This window comes from Mya arenaria, chromosome 13 (genome assembly GCF_026914265.1).
Source record: "Mya arenaria isolate MELC-2E11 chromosome 13, ASM2691426v1".
Lineage (NCBI taxonomy): Eukaryota > Metazoa > Mollusca > Bivalvia > Myida > Myidae > Mya > Mya arenaria.
The window spans coordinates 33,957,989-33,969,435 of record NC_069134.1 but is presented as its reverse complement, the minus strand read 5'-3'; the positions used below and the strand labels follow the sequence as shown (position 1 = coordinate 33,969,435).

The following is an 11,447-nucleotide window of genomic DNA, read 5'->3' as shown; positions in this document are numbered from 1 at the left end:
AAGAGCTTATCATGAGTTAATTGTTAAAATGTATATTGCTGTTTAAACAAAATAATTTGATAAATATAGGGCATCCAAATATGCGTAAATGATGAATACAATACAATTTTAAACAGCGATGTATTCTTAAATTGTTATTACGTCTTTATTTTATAAATACGTCATGTCACACTTAAGAATTGTGTAAATACTATTGCACAATTGAGTTTTCAGACGAAAAGTGATGATTGCTATCTTTGGTGTTCAGTTTGGTATCAATGACTGGACATCATGAACCATTCATTTCAATGTCACATATCGCCTCAAGTGAGCGAACCTAAGGCTTAATAAAATAAGAGACTACACTTGGTATGTGCGGCTCGTTGGTCTAGGGTATGATTCTCGCTTTGGGTGCGAGAGGTCCGGGTTCAAATCCCGGACGAGCCCGTAATTTTACTCTATCTGTTTTTAGTTTCGTATGTCCCTTCAACACAGCTACAATAGTTCAACGGATGAATTCCGCTACCGCACTAAAAAAACCCACAGTGTGTGCGAAACACACGTCTACGTGTACGAGTAGCTACGGGTACACGATAAAAACATAATATTTTTTTGTAAAAGTACTTTCCGGTGGGAGCCGGGAAAGTACCAACTACTTGTTGCGCGTTTTAACGACTTACGTATGCCACCGCAGTAATATATACCATCTTCTCTTTCATGTCATCCCTTGGCGTGATATTTTTTGTAAATTGATTTATCGCTTTTTACGTATTTATCTTACAAATATATTTGTAACATGGAAAAAATGAGATATTGTAAGACCTTTAGTGTGGACACAGGCAGCGCCGTCGTGCAAAATCATAAATTGACCATCACTTAAAACAGCTCAGAATGAAACTTAGTAATCCTGTACAATAATTAATAAACACATTTGTAACAATGCCATAGCTTGGCTATAATAATTGACCGTCTTGTCCATATTCAAATTTGAAACAGACGAGTGAAGGCGTCCGTTTACGATTGGCTTAACTGTTTTGTCTATATTAACTGTGTTTCTGTACTCATCCACACTCATGCAGGCACATAGCAGTAATGATACAATACGATGAGGTTAGCAGTAAGGAAAAGAACATCAAGTATCGTGTTCAAATCCCAGAAAAGATGGCATAGCATTGCTTCGTTTGTTCTTCGTGAGAATTGTATTGATTAAGTCAAACAACCCATGGATGCCCACAATTTGCAGCTACCTGGAAGTTATACAGGGCGGCCGGGCGACAATTGATATTTACCGAAACAATATCCGCCGGTTGCTATTATGATTTAACGATGGTGTATTCTTTTCAATTTCAAGGACACCGTTGCTTTAAAAGCGGGGATAATACCGACCACTACACTACAATAGATAACGGCCCGACAGGCTTACACGCTGCATGCTGTATCCGAACAAAACTTCCGGACCTGCGTTTATATACCACTTTCATTTTAATTGATCATTTTGCTCAAACACGTCTAAGCAATGCATCTGTATTATTTAAGCCATATCTTTTCTGTTTTTGGAAATATGATCCCTTAGTTGCCATGAATATTCATCTGCTTATGGCCTCATTCACATTGCCTTATACGTCAGGCTAAATTTATTTCGTATAATATCAACATTTTATATTAGTTTTCTTTGTAACGGAAGCATAAAACTGGCATTCTTAAATAATTTGCTTTGTCTTGAATACAAATTTACATATCTGGGTCGCATACTTTTCAAACGAAAGTTAACGTACACGTACAATGAGCGAGCCTTTTTCCACCCCACCCCCTCCCCCTCCAAAAAATGATGAAGAAAAAACAAAAACTAAAACAACAAAAACAATACGAAAAACGATAAATGGCCTTACTTGGATCACCAACTCCTCGTTCCACCAAATGAGGCCCATTCTCTGAATGCGATATCTCTGCATTACAATGTAGCAGAACTGAAACAAAATAGGGTCTTTGCTGAGATTGTATTTTGTCGCCAATATTGTATATCGGCATAATACAATTAATATGAGACCAAAAACTCATCGTCCATGTAGACTGGAATCTGGTAAGTTTATTCTAGGCCTTCATGGATGTTGTTCTGGGACTGGTCTCATACCTGCATCTGCGGGTCATCATGGTATCCAGCCAAGGGTCTGCCATCAGCCAATCAGCGCTCACCTCTCAGGGTCACGTTGGGGTCATTTTATACCAGCTTATACAAACCTCAAGACCCTTAAACTCAGGCAAACCAAATGAGGCCAATGGGGACTAAAAACACAAAAAGAAGATACACCAATGAAAAGGGGGTGCAACTTCCTAGACTTCCTATAAATACAACAAAATTAAGAAAAGTGAACAAGATCCGAACTACAACTTTGAGACTATACTTGGTCATGATGATAAAAATAGGCCATAACCTTAACAAGACCAATGATTGGAAAATAGTCCTCAATATAGCTCTATAATGAGGAGTAACCCAGGGTAAACTGATAAAGACTACCCGTGAAACTGATAATTGGAAAATAGTCCGAAAGATAACCCATTGATCTTAAAAACAGACAGATACTGCCCGTGAGCCTTCGGGAGTTGTTGCATGAAACACATACGTGTAACTAATAAAATCAACAATTACTACCCGTTGAAAATTGGTGTCATCTTATTAAGTAGGCAAAGAAACTAGACAAAAAAACCACCCGTAAAATGCCTGGGTGTTGTCATTTACACTCTGTGCTTACCATTGCACAGGTCCACCCCCAGCCATTCACACACTGCGCTTACCATAACACAGCCCCCGCCCCCTCCCCATAAATTGTATCAGTACCCTAGCCTTGACGCCAAGTTCTCTTGGTAGCTAACCCATCCATAAGGAGCATCAATTACACATCCAACACGAGGACGCCATCAAAAGATATACTCTCAAGTCTAGAAGAGCCATCGAACTTTACCACGGAAGGCCTTCGAACCATATTAACCGACTTATCTGTCTTCGGCCCTTTATCTCTTTCACCCCCAGGACTGCAGGCTTCCCGCTCAATGTCATCGCCCTGAGGGGCCAGATTAAACCTAACCCCATCCGGAGTGCCCGTGGCCTTTTCCAGGCTTAACCCCCTTAATAGATCCCCTGATTTGATAGGTCATTCCTATCAGGCGCAGATGGACTACCAACTTGAAAATTGCCGTAAGTTGGGAGGGACGCATTCACTGGTTCAAGTGGCACACGTTGCGAGGATAGGTGCACCTGTTCCCACAAGAGACCCCATTTGGTGGAGCCCCTACTTTGGGTTGAGCATTACCATAAGCTTGGAAAGGGCGCTTTCACTTGAACTTACGGCACACGTTGCGAGGACAACTGTCCCTTGCCCTCGCGAGAAACCCAAGCTGGCGGAGCCCCTTCCCTGAGTGGTTGGACCCCCAAGTCGCTACACCTCCTATATTGATAGTCAGATGTAGAAAAATAAACGGAAACATCTTGCACGGGTGGGTGAGGGTACCCTTGGACCTGATAATCAGAAGGGTACCCTGATTCTTGTGGACAATAGCGATAATCATCTCTATATTCTCAATCTGGGGATGGATTAAGAAGTGGTGTCTTAGAACCCCCGTTATCCACATAGTTCTTTTTTTTCGGAAGCAGGCACACGGTTGATGGCGTAAGCATTGGCATAAACCACCGTTGGGGACGTTGCGACCCGGGGACGATGTAACCAGTTCCCATATAACTGGCCCTAGATTCCCAGTTGTCCCCATATCTCTTTTCTGACCACGGTTCAACGTGGTAGTTGTAAGCATTGGGACAAGTCTCAGGTGGGGAACGTTGTGCCCTGGGGACACTATAACCACCTCCCATATGATTGGCCCTCGACTCCCAGTTGTCCCCAAATCTAACCTCTGACGAAGGTTCGGGGTGGTAGTTGTATGCATTAGGATAAGTTACAAATGGGAGACGTTCTGACCTGGGGACGCTATACCCAGCTCCAATGTAACTTTCACCATGTCTTTGTGGGAACCCTTACCCTTGAGAATTGTAACGGGGCTCTGAATACACTTCATCCTTCACCTACTGTGCATGTGAAAACTCATTTGCAAGAGCCCGGAAGGAAAGGGAGCTCTCTGCACCTTTTGGTAAAAGAATTTTCCTAATCCCAAAGTAGCATGTGAACCCTCTAGAACCTGAGGAACCTCACGCCTACTATCACAAAATCAATGCTGAGTATGCCTTAAACTTCCTGGTCTAATTTGATAACATAAGGGTATCCTCTCCCTTTGGCATCTTCCACCTGTGCGTTTGCAAACCCCACTCCCGAGAAAAAAACCCTTCCCGTAAATTTCCTGAGGACCTACCTGCACCCCATATGCGTCATCTATTTTAGACCCCTCTGCAACTCTCCCCTGACCGGACACTCTACCCAGGGCAGGTGTTCGATAGAGAGAAACCCCCGATGACTGAGACCCCGCATTGAAGCCCACTTCATCAAAAGTATAGGGATCCTCCCTTAGGGACCATAGTGACACCAGCGTGTATCATTGTGGATGACAGTCTCCCTGGTGTCCCGTCTATGGCACACGCCCCAACTTCTGGTTCATGCGAGGGGGGCCGCCCTTGTTCAACATACTCAACTGGGAGACCCTCTTCCTCACAATACCGCCCCCCCCCCCTCCACTCACTTCCGCATCACTAGGAGTCTCCTCCCCCACCAAAGGACCCTTAGCTCCCTGCCTCGCCATGTTCTTACTCCTAACGGGCTTATCAACAGACGCGCTTTGAAGGAAACTCTCTCCTCGGTCCTTTTGTGAAAAAGGGGTGGGATAAGGGACAATGAAGAACTCAGAGGCAAGGCAACCTTAGGGCTTTCAGATACTCCTCTTGGAGTGGGAAAAAACGTGCACTGTATCAACATCCGGGCGATCGAATAAGGAGCGATAATCGTCTTACTCGACTATATAGAGAATGAAGCAACTTCACTCAAATTCCCCAGACAGTCGATAATGAAATCACAATTCAACAATGATACAAGCAATTCCTCTCACCTTTAAATAATAAAGAAAAGGGACCTTTTGAATTAAATCCCAGGTGGCCAGGATTTAAAAATAAAATGACATGCGCTCCGTGAGATTCGCCCACGAGAACGAAGCACAAACATATAAATCACAAAAACAGAGTTTTCCCGAAGAAAGTGCGGAGAATACTCGTCGCCAATATTGTATTTTGTCGCCAATATTGTATATCGGCGTAATACAAATAATATGATACCAAAAGCACACCGTCCATGTGGACTTGAATCTGGTTAGTTTATTCTACGCTTCATTGTTGTTGTTCTGGAACTGCCAAGGGTCTGCCATCAGCCAATCAGTGCTCACCTCTCAGGGTCAAGTTAGGATCACATGATCACAACACTTATATTGAAATAAATTGCTATTGCATAAAATACATTTGATGCCTCATATCGAAATTAAGTTTAAAATATAATGCTTTAATTTATTAAATTACCTCAGTTCGATATTTAGTTTCAAAAATAGATGCTTTTTTATTCAAATATGTTCCATTTTGATAGAAATAAGACAAATAATAATAAAATGCAATGAACTTTAAGCAGGTTCGCATTATGAAACACTTTTAAATACAGTATCATGCAAGATAACACTTTTAAGTTTACAAATTACTAAATATAAATAGATGATCTGAAATGAGTGTTTGTTTTGTATCGAATTTATTAAACGAGTTCATTTAAAAACGATAAACAACAAGGCTAATTCTTTTTAAATCTTACTTTCGATGCAAAATTTGCATTGCGTGTTATAAGGATGCTTCTTCCGCAGAAAAGAAAATAGTCCGACATAAAAGCATTTTATTTACAATATAAAACATAAGCTTCTTCCGCAGAAAAGAAAAGAGTCGGACATAAAAGCCTTTTATTAACATATAAACCAAAAATCTCAACTACCACCCGATTTTCAAAGGTTTCACTAAAAAAGAAAACAAATATAAATAGTTCAATCCATTTTAATAACGTTAATGTTGAGAGCAATTTCATAACTGTGTGACGTCATTTATAATCACGCGAGTGAGTACAATTGCAAAAACTGTCAGTCAGTGTCACAGTCGCTTTCATTAGTGCGAATTCGCTTTGTAGCTGATTGATTATGGATTTTTGTCTGGTTAGTGGATGTTGACATTGATATTTACTCCGTGAATTCTAGCACCAAAACTGTTCTACAAACTACCTGAGAAAATGACATTTAATGTGGAATCATTGACTGTGTGAACTTGTGCATTTCTCGCGAACTGCCTAGTGGCTGAGAATTTTTCATGTAAGAAGACATGATAGTTTCATTAGAGTACAGCATGTGGACGGGAAGTCGTTTTGGATTTCTTTTGTAAAAATGTTTCTGATGTTTGTTAACGTTATTTACAGCGCGTTTGATTACAATTGTGTACTGTGGTTACCTAATTTGCCTAGTTATTACACTTGTTATATATACAAATATTGCATTGGGCTATATCACTCCTGCGCCATAAGTTATGTTTTAAATACAAATGTAAATAAAATACTGAATTTACCTCTACAAACAAAACTTACCCATCATAATGTGCAAGTGTTTTTTAAATAAAGAGTATAGACATAATACTCACAACTTAGGGTCATATGACATTATAGTGACCGGCTAAGCAGCGTCCGAAGGTGTATATGGACCGAGGTGAGGTATATTCTGGGAGTTGAATTGCCGGTCTTTTTGATGTCATATGTCCCGATGTAGTGTGTTATATTTTTTTTAATTTTGATATTATACCAAACATGTTTTACTACCATTCCACATTGTGATGTTTATTTGCGACATGTATTATCTTTTAAAAATAAAGATTGATGCCATTTAACTTAATTATGTCAACGCTTTCAGCAATCCAATTGCCATGTTTAGATATGAAGCATTTATCATTATTCGTAAAACCCTACCTGGTAGAAGGAGGACTATCCAAACAGCCATTTACGTACTAGATTGTATTAGACGTTTAATATATATCGCAAAGACCACGTGAAACAGAAATTTAAATAATAGCCGAAAAAAGGTAAATCCCCTTGCCACTTGTATCTTCCCTTAAAATACTTGTATTATCTTTCTGTTTATTTATACTCCTAGCTATTGATTGGTCGGCGATGTTATCTTCCTAATCTTATACCTGTATGTTTGCATAACAAAAGGTGTTTGTGCTCCGATTTGTTATCTGACAGGCTTTAGAAATAAGATGAATTCAGCTAAGTTGTAAACAGATTTTCAATATAGTTTTGGCAAAACTAGTGATGAGTTTCAAATAATGCGTCAACTTATGAGTGCATGTATAAGCATATACCTGTTATTCATATATCCCAAAAGTTTGGTCGTCTACATATACATGATATTGAAATTAAATTCCCCGTCAATAAGAAACATAAATTTCAAAGTTTGTAAATGAATATTGTTTACAATATATTTAGAATTGTTTAAGGCTAAACAAGAAAATTGTTATAACTTGAAATCTTGTATTCCAATGCCATCTTTTTGAAATAGAGAGGTTGCACCTGTGGGTGATTTTTACCCACGCACCGTTTGGCCGCCATCTTGGAGGGACAGATGAATGTAGCGTACAAGTAAACAAGTGATTATTATTAAGATTTGAAGTGATAGCAGAGTTATATGAACATTTATAGTGTGAAGTATGAAGCCTATGGACTCGCTTTCCGAAAAGAGACTCTATAGGGAGACTTTGAGTGCGCTAGAGAAAGCGAGGTACCTAGAAAAAATGAAATTGACAACAAAGACCCTTACGAGGCAACATTTGTAAAGGGATTTTCTGACGATAAATCCTTACTGCCGACCATCAGCTACCCTGACATTGTGAATTATTTAATATTCACACCCAGCCCCTACTCCAAGGATGATCTAAAGGCCTACAAGAGTCTCAACTGCTATGTGCAGGCCCAGTGTGGCTGGGTATCTGAGGTGAAGGCTGCAGTTGTTGGAGACAGGCATGTGATTGGAAAGGTAAATCAACTGTATTCAATAATTTTGTCATGTTTGATATACATAGAGAACAAATGCCAAGTAGCATTTTAATTAATATTTAGTTGTTTTATTTTTGAATGCATTTAGGCTGGCTTTGTTTTGCCTAACCCCACCCCCACCCACCGCTCCCTACCCTGGTGTGTTATGTCACTTCAGGCCCTTTACTGCTTTCACACTGAAGTTTAAAGGCTCCCGACCCCTCAAGGCCAGACACCTCTGCACCGTCGTTAAAGACTACTTTAGTCTTTGTACAATTTTCAATTTATGTTTATGTCCTTTTAAGGTTCTACATTCCATGCGTTTGAAGGAGAAGCCGCTCAACCCATGGCTCATCTCAGAGAAAAATGGTTCAATCTTGGCATCCCACTGTGACTGCATGGCTGGCTTAGGCGAAGTTTGTACACATGTTGCTTCCCTGATGTTCAGTATAGATGAAACTGTCCGTCTCCGTGATGCTCGCACTAACTGGTGGATCATACCTTCAGCTGTGAAGGGGGTCTCATACAGCATGATTAAAGACATTGATTTTACATCAATGCGTTCCCTGAAGAGAAAGTATGAGAATGTGAGAGGAGATATACCTTCCTATCCGCAGTCGTCCACAACCCAGAAACATCTGAAAGATGTGCCAACACCAACAGATGCAGAACTGAATGGATTCTTTTCAAAACTAAGTGCTACTGGGAGAAATCCAGCCATTTTGTCTGTAGTTAAAGAATTCTCTGATGACTATGTACCGAAACAGGACAAAATGGACCTACCAGCTCCTTTAGGGAATTTGAAGACAAAAGATGCAATGATGATGAATTATGGACAACTTGTAAATCATTGTACTGGCATACAGCTGACTGTGTCCAAGGAGCAAATAGCGAATGTCGAAGAAGTGACAAGAAACCAAAGTGAAAGTAAACTGTGGCAATCGTACCGGGCAGGGCGTATTACTGCGTCAAGAGCAAAGCAAGTCTGCTCGACTGATCCATCAAATCCATCACAATCACTGATAATGGACATCTGTTATCCTGGGAATAAAACATTTCAAACAGCAGGTACAACATGGGGGACAAAGAATGAGCCTGTTGCCAGAAATGACTTCCAAACATACATGGAAGATAAACACCAGGGCTTCTGTGTTAAGCAGTGTGGGCTATTCATCTCTGAACAATTTCCCTACATTGGTGCTTCACCTGATGGACTTGTACATTGTCATTGCTGTGGGACATCACTCTTAGAAATCAAATGCCCATACACTCTGAAAGAAAGCCTCCTTGACAGTGACTCTGAAAAATATTGTTTGACAAGGAACAGTCAAGGAATAATGGTACTTGACCATAAACACCCTTATTATTATCAGGTTCAAACACGGATGGGTGTTACTGGCATAAGGGCAACACATTTTGTGATTATGACTGAAAAGGCAGTACATATTGAGCTTGTTCTGTTTGACATAGATGTATGGACTGAAATCTGTGAAAAGGCGGAAACATTGATGAAGGTGGCAATTTTGCCTGAACTTGTTGGCAAGTTCTATTCAAAGCTTCCTGGATGTGGTTTGCCTGTGCAGCCCCTAAAAGAAGTCCAGCCCCCCCTTTCTTCTCAAAATGACTCTGAAAAGACATGGTGTTATTGTGACCAAGTGGAATCAGGAGAAATGATTTGTTGCGATGATGAAAACTGCCATATTGTTTGGTTTCACTTCACATGCTTGAAAATTGAGCGAAAGCCCATGGGGAAAAAATGGTTTTGTCCTGACTGCCGAAAGTCTGGATTGTTGAAGAAAAAGAATTCAACAAAGAAATGAAATAGTGATTTACGTTAATGTGTTATGATGTATTAACATGATTCCATACATATCTGTATTAACTGCAAGTCAAGAAAATTTCATGTACAAAGTTGGATTGTGTAACAGGACAACATAAGCTCTAAAGAGCTTTTAGCACCAACTTATACATATTAAGCAATTTTCATCATACAAAAGTAACATGGTTATAATAATTTAATATTAGCACATATAAGTTATTATAGAACAATAAATGCCATAGACTATGATGTCAACTTAGTGACATCTTCATGTATTTTTGTGTTATCTAAAGTTATTTGGTTCTATTGAAGTAATTTTCATTGGCATTTTGCATAATCAGATGATACCGGTATTTGTGCCTTATAAGAGCAAATGATCAAATATCATTGAATAATAAAACTGCAGAAAAATGGTTTCATGTTTGTTACAACAATGGGAGTACTCTGTACTCTGGTAATCAGGTTAAGCGAACCAAGTCTCAGGGTGTATACCAAAGAATGTCTAAGTGCATACAAGCCACTCATTGTACTCGGTATATATACCAAACCAGTGCTCTGTGTTAAAAAATAAACTTTCTATATAGTAACAGTACTCAGCAGGCGAAAAACCAGTGCTCTGTTAACTATAATGAACCAGCACTCCTATGATGAACCAGTACTCTCTTTATGTATAGAGTAGTTTGTATAGCAATTAAAATCAGTGCTCCATGTATTACCCAGCACTCAATGTTTAACAAACCATAACTCATTGTTTACCGATTCTGCACTCTGTGTATACTAAACCAGTGCACTTAGTATGTCAAGACCAGATGAATTGTGTTAGGTATGGAAATCTATAATCTGTCTACATGCTGACAAAAATGTAACATTGACTAAGGAGATAAGTTTAAAAACAAATTTATTCATTTAAAATTAATTTAACAAGCATTTAAACATGACAGCCTGCATATTTACACAATTTAATACAGTTCAAATCAAGACATTTAATCAAAAGCAACTACTGGATCACATAAATTCACCAATGCACAACAAACAGTTCCAATTTTGTCAATAACAGGAAGGTCTTGTCCATTTTCCTTTAAGAGAAATTCTACTGGTAATGGACCATTTAAGATAGTATATTTTTGCCTTGTTAATCCTATGACTCGTTCAACGTGAATTCTGACATTTGCAAGTTTCCTTGTGGACTCCAGGTCTAGTGGAGACATTTGGCTTTTTCCTTTGGTGAACGCAGGAATTTTTACTTGGGCACACAATGTTCCAACACTTGCAGCAATATCAAAGCCCCTGTCTGCCATCACTAGGTCCCCAGGTATAATGTTGTCTAAAAACCCACTGTGCTCAGTTATATGTTTATCTGTGGTTCTACCGCCCCAGGCATTTGAAATGTATGAAATAACTCCCTGTGGTGTAATCCCTTTTAAAAACTTAACAGTAGTGTGGTGTTTATAGGATGACCATGTCTCAGCCCAAGCTAGCATATTGGATGGTTTATCTATGAAGACTTCAAAGCAATCTATAATCACTGCACATTTTTTACCGAAATGTTCACGAAACTGCATTGGCATTGTCTTTGGAGAGATTCTCTATCTGGCCAATAAACTAATGGTTTCATA

At 39.4% G+C, this 11,447-nt stretch overlaps 1 non-coding gene across 1 annotated transcript; it reads left to right on the top strand.

Moving 5' to 3' along the window:
• The first annotated feature begins 356 nt into the window (after positions 1 to 356).
• Trnap-ugg (transfer RNA proline (anticodon UGG)) lies at positions 357 to 426 on the top strand. The gene has a single exon. It is a non-coding gene; the product is annotated as a tRNA-Pro (tRNA).
• Positions 427 to 11,447: the final 11,021 nt, after the last annotated feature.